The sequence below is a fragment of the Grammomys surdaster genome, unplaced genomic scaffold (assembly GCF_004785775.1).
Source record: "Grammomys surdaster isolate TR1022 unplaced genomic scaffold, NIH_TR_1.0 125982, whole genome shotgun sequence".
Lineage (NCBI taxonomy): Eukaryota > Metazoa > Chordata > Mammalia > Rodentia > Muridae > Grammomys > Grammomys surdaster.
In genome coordinates this window covers 4213573-4220098 of record NW_021620798.1, presented here as the reverse complement: position 1 = coordinate 4220098, position 6526 = coordinate 4213573, and the positions used below count along the sequence as shown (strand labels likewise).

Here is a 6526-nt window from a genome sequence, read left to right as displayed (position 1 = left end):
AGAGAGAGAGAGAGAGAGAGAGAGAGAGAGAGAGAGAGAGAGAGAGAAATAGGAGAAACTGGAAACACTAAAGTCCTAACACAAAATAATATGACCAAAGTTTAGGTTTTTAGGTTGAGATGTGGACATAAGAAATATAAGGAATTTCAAATTATTAAGAACAATTGAATAACAGTATAGTTATGAAATACCATATATACTTAGATAATATCATTTAGTAAAATATTGTTGAGACAATGATATAAAACATTAAAATAGCACATTAGAGGTAGTGGATAAAAGAATGCTGTGTGAGTACAAAAAAAGAGTTTAAAAATTGCAGTTCTTGAGGTAGGCACATTTAATAGAAGATTTCACAAAAACTCTCCTATAACCTATTTTAAAACAACCAGAAAACTTAAAGCATGGATTTTGACATTCAAATATGAAGCCTCATGACATAAGATACACAGCAAAAGTCTGGGGCCTTTTTGAGGTGAAGTCTGCTGGAGATGGGAAATGACAGGGAGGAGTCCCTGTTGACCCCACCTGGCCCTTCTTCCCCCCAGAAAGGCTCTGACCAGCCCCCAATGGGCCCTTCTCCAACCCCTTCAGAGAGCTGCTGTCTCCGGATTGTCTGCCAGTCTGTGAATTGCCAGAGAACAATTGAGGACCATGGACCAAAAGACAAATCCTCTGTTCCCTGCTGGCCCTCCACCTTTGAATGAAACAAGGAGAACAAGACTGGAGCCACACTAGTAATCAAATCTGGCTTCAGAGGACTTTCAAATCACTCTGGCAAAGTTGTTGCACCAGGACCCAAGTGAGGAACACATTGAGACCCTGCTTACTATAAGTTCTAAAGGGTACATGGTGCATTGCTAAAGAGACGCAGATTCAACTACCAAGAATAACACTCCCTCCCCCACAAAGCATTCAAGCAGGCCAAGAAGTCCTCTACCAAAGCAAGAGGTTAAACTGAGAAAGAGAAACCTGTGTCCCAGCCTCAAGATCTGCCCCTCACACGCCCCTAGTAGGAGAGCCCCCACAGGTCTCAGGTGTTCTGCTGAACTCTAGCACTTTCACTTCTGCCCTAAATGGCAGTGACCTCGAAGCCTCCATCCATGGAGCTTCATGAGGCTCTTGCTTTGTCCGACACATTCTCAAATATGATCCTCCTGCCATGTCCCACCATGGAACATCATCATTCCCTGGAGCCATAGGGTCCTGATACCTCTGGCCAGGCCTCGGTTTTGCCACCGTAGACTGTAAAGAGACACTGGAGACTGCTAAGGCCCTGATGACACTGAAGAAATCTTCCTGGACCTGACACCAGACCCACAGCTAACAAGGTCTTGCATGAGTTGGAGCAGTGAAGCCTACCATCCCATTTGTGTGATTCAGATCCACCTGCTGGCTCCACCTCAATTTTTACTGGAATGAACATCCCTCTTGAGGCACGGGCCCAGAGGAGGAGGGTGCAGGCTTCTTCAAGCATTGAATAGTTGATATTCTTTTTGGTTCATGATTGAAATGTTTAAATATGTAAACCTTTGAGCATTTAATAAGCTTTAGGATTCTTTTCAGTTCCTTGGCTTGCATTGGATGTTCTTGAACCTCCATCTTTTGTTCCTTTGAAAGTGTTTTGTAACATACTGTCTGTAGATAGCACTGTGTAATTTAATATGAACAGTCTGTTGGTAGGGTTCAGAGTAGGTTAGTATGTCAGTGGTTACATTTTTTTGTGATTGAATATGTACCTGGGTACTCATGTACTTAATAACTGTATGTCAATATATGAGAAGTTTCAACTCCTGTCTAGGTTTGTGAATATGAACAAATAATAAAGCACTGGTAGAGAAAAAAAGAAAATGTGTCAAATCCATAAATTCTGATCCTTCGGAAACATTAACCATGAACAAGCACAGAAGAAATGCTAAGAGAAGGCAAAAGAAATCAAGGTGCATTGTTGCAGAACCACACTATATAAACACATTCAAAGGCTACATCAACTTAGGAAAGATACATCAACTCTCTATCACACACAAAATATACATTATATTTGTTGGATGTCATTACTGTATTAACTTCGTGATTGTCTTAACAACAATAACAGTAATAACAAATCATGACTAAAGCAACTAAAGAAGGGTTTATTTTGGCGCATTGTTGAAGAGATACAGTTACTTTTGACAGGAAGGTATGGTCACAGGACCAAAAGGCAGCTGGAAGTATTATAATCATAGTAAGGAAGCAGGAGTGAGTGAGTTCTTGTGTGTTCCGCTTGCTTTCTCCTTTTTCTCTAATCCTAGACTCTATCCTATGGAATGGTACCACTCACATTTAGAGTTTGTCTTTCCTTCTTAATTAGCCTGTTCTAGATAAACGCTCACAGACAAACCTAGATATTTGTCTCCATGGTGATTCTAAACCCCATCAATTTGACAATCAAGATTAGCTCTCATAAGTATCATGCCTTAGTGTATGATTGATTATATCTGTCAACTTCAATTTTGATGTCCAGGAAAAAAATCAGAGAAGGAATACAGGCAGATTTATCCAGTTCCTCCATCATTCTCATTTTGAGTGATAAACATATTTATCTCACAAGTTTCTTTATTTTTTCTTATTCTTTTTTATTTATTTATTTATTTATTTTTTTATTTATTTATTTAACACTCCAGATTTTATTCTCTCTACTCTGCCCACCCTCCGACTGTTCCAAATCCCATATCTCCACTCCATCCCTTTGTATCCACAAGGATGTCCCCACCATCTACCACCCACCACCCATCCCTACCCAGCCAAACCTCTAAGTTCCCTGGGGCCTCCAGTATTTTGAGGGTTATGTGCATCTTCTCTGACTGAACCCAGACCTGGTAGTCCTCTGCTCTATATGTGTTGGGGCCTCATATTACCTGGTGTATGCTGCCTGGTTGATGGTCCAGTGTTTGAGAGATATCAGGTTTCCAGGTTAATTGAGACTACTGGTCTTCCTACAAGGTTGCCATCCTCAGACTGCTAGCTGGTCTGCTTCCTTGAAGACAACATATCCTGAGCCATCCTAGAGGATCTGTTGCACTCAAAGCAGTTGGTAAGAACCCTCAACCCAAAGTCTCACAGCTACTGGTGGGAGCCCAGTGGACTAGGGATCCATTACCAACCAAAACTCCTGTACCCCCCTCCCCTCATACCACTCCCCTTCAGCCCGGTCCTTTCTGCTGAGGCAGACTGCTAGCCAGTATGCTCTCCTAAAGATACCATATCCTGAGCCATTCCAGAAGATCTGCTTCACATAGGGCAACTGAGCAACAGTCATCACAGTCTGAAGACCTCCCAGGAGCTGTGTGGTACGCAGGGTTTCTGAACAGACAGACTGAAATCCTTCCTGGAGTTCTACTCTACACAGGGAAATAAAAACCCACCATCTGTAGGTCCCCTTGGTGAACATCTTCACACAGGACAACACCCTGACTGCTTCTTTGAATACCCAACACTGAATGCCTCCCAGGAGATCTACTGCAGCCAGGGCAACAGATCAGCAGCTTCTCTGCCCCTCTGAAGAGACACCAGTTGGAAGGCCCAACAGGTGGTCGGCTACAGCCAGGGCCACAGGCCTACGGGGGAAACCTAAAGCAACCCAGGAACAAAAGAGGCAGACTTCAGACAGAGTCACTCAGACCAGCAAACACCTGGGATAACCAGATGGCAAGAGGTAAGTGCAAGACTATAAGCAACAGAAGCCAATATATGTGGGCATCATCAGAACCCAGTTCTCCCACCACAGCAAGCCCTGAATATACCAACACACCTGAAAATCAGGAAGCTGACATAAAATCCTATCTCATGAAGATAATAGAGTCCTTTAAGGAGGATATAAGTAACACACTGAAAGAAATACAGAAAAACGCAAGTAAATAGGTAGAAGCCCTTAAAGAGCAAACAAACAAATCCCTAAAAGGTATACAGCAAAACATAATCAAACAGGTGAAGGGATTGAATAAAGCACTCCAAGACCTAAAAGTGGAAGTAGAAACAATAAAGAAAACACAAATGGAGGCAAACCTAGAAATGGAAAACCTAGGAAAGAGATCAGGAATTATGAATGTATCACCAACAGAATACAAGAGATAGAAGAGAGAATCTCAGGTGTAGAAGATACCGTAGAAGAGATTGACATATCTGTCAAAGAAAATTCAAAATGGAACAATCTCCTAACCCAAAGCATTCAGGAAATATAGGACACAATGAAAAGACCAAACTTATGAGCAATTGGAATAGAGGAGAACGAAGATCCCCAGTTCAAAGGACCTGAAAATGTCTTCAGCAAGTTTCTAAACTTAAAAAAAAAAGGAGACTTGATAAGTCATTATGGTGTACAGAAATAGATCTTGATGGGGTATCACAATAATTCTCTAGGGATCAAGGCTGAAAAAGGAAGAAGGAAATTGATTCTTTCCCTTTGAAGATTCTAGTGATTATATTGTTTGAGAAAAATCTGTGTCTCTCTTTAAATGTTTTTTTTAAACTATTGATTATTTTTTTTACTTACATTTCAAATGTTATCTCCCTTCCCAGTTTCCCCTCTGAAAACCCCCTATCCGATCCCTCCTACTCCCACTTCTATAAGGGTGCTCCCCCACCCATCCACCCATCTCCCTGTCCTAGAATTCCCCTACACTGAGGCATTAAGCTTTCACAGGACCAAGAGCCCCCTTCTCATTGATGCCAGATAAGGTTATCCTCTGCCACATATGTAGTTAAGTTGATTGCATAGTCCCCAAAAAAGATTTATTGGCTTATAATCATAAAGGTCATGTATAGCACTAATGTAGTCAGGTTATGTCAACCATATGGGACACCTGAAAGTAAATGCATTTTTGTTTCCATTATTTTTATTAAATTAAACTGTATATAACAATTGATTTTGATTTTCCATTCCATATTTCCTCAATCCTCATATAGTTTCACCTGTAGCTTCAGAGAACAATTGATTGGGAGCTCAGACTCATCTTCTACTGGCAGGTTCTAACCTCAAGAACTTGATTTATTGCCTTTCTACTTCCTTCACAGGACATTCTCCAATTACATGGAAATAAAAATATTTATTCTCTGTGCTAAAAATGTGAGGCTACTGTCTCAAGGGTAATCTTTAACAGATGATTGATAAAATCCAATTAATGCCTTATTTTGCCTGTCAATCAAGTAGACTGGTCTTGTAGACACTGTGTACTGATCAGGAGGTCTGAACACAACTGATTGCCCAATGTCGAAAATAGTGATCAAAAGTTTACATGTTATATTAGTATATTGATTTTCCTTCTTCTCTGTCTTTTTCTTTCAGTTTATTTACTTGTTTTCCAGGATTGAGTTTCCAAATAAACCACTTACACTTTTTGGTCTTTGTCTTTAGCTCTATGCTCCAGAGAACCTGGACTAGGCAGTGTGGTCAAGAAATTCTTTATTCATTATAGTTTCTTCTTTACAAAATCTATTGAAAACACTTTCCTTAAGACTCCTCCCAGTAATGTGTGTGTCTCTGGGGCAAATTTCTGACTGTTGCAGTGTCCACAGTTGTGGAAAGTATAAATAAGATGACTTTCAAAGTTCAGCACGTTTTCATTCCTGTAGCAGCGTTCTTATGCTTTTTCTGGCTTTAGCTCTAAGGCCATTTTATAAAAATGTACTTTATCTCCTTAAAACTTCTTTATACAAAAATAGAATATCTGCTTCTTGCATAGAGCATTTTGCTGAGAAAGTTTAGGTATAGATTGTGAATAAATACATAAAGCCTAATATTTGAACAGAAAACACATGAAACCTAACTTTTAAGTCAGAGAAAAGATTCATGAATTTGCCCTAGAATTACCTCATCTATTTGATTATGTAGGGGTTTTTTTGACATGAGACCTTCCTCTCCAAAGACACTGATGCTCAAGTTTTTCTCTAAAATAAGACATTCTGATCTAATTTTGTTTTACTATCATTCTGTATTTGCTCTTATATCAAGATTTTTAAGAAAATTGTTTATACTCAATGCATATAATTACTCATTTCCTACTTGTATTTTATTTTATTCTGGCTTTTGTCTTCTTCACATTAAATCTCACCAATGTCATGGAAGGATTTTTTTGATCTTAAAGCTGGGGAATATTATTCAATCTTAAATTTACTTTTCTTTTCACTAGTATCCTTCATATTCAGGTCTTCTTTTAATTAAAAACAATGGCATGACCACAAAGATACTTGAAAATACTAGATGTTGTTAGAGATATTATGTGCTCTGGGCATGAGACAGAAAAATCATCTGGAGCTGAGCTGGAGGCTTCCTCCATCCTGGCTAAGAAATAATACTAGAAGAGAATATGTGGCCTGCTAAAGGAAAATTGTCATCAACAATATTACTCAACTGTATGCATCCTGTGAAATATTAGGTACTTCCAAGGCAAGGTGTGACCACTAGTACAACAGTAGCAAGTCTATTGTGTGAGTAAGTAACCACTTTTGATTGAATTTGAGATCTGTTGAACAAAAAGAAATTGACTTC

The 6526-nt window shown here is 39.4% G+C and overlaps 1 pseudogene; it reads left to right on the top strand.

The window, feature by feature from the left end:
• The first annotated feature begins 491 nt into the window (after positions 1 to 491).
• LOC114609745 lies at positions 492 to 1327 on the top strand (annotated as a pseudogene).
• Positions 1328 to 6526: the final 5199 nt, after the last annotated feature.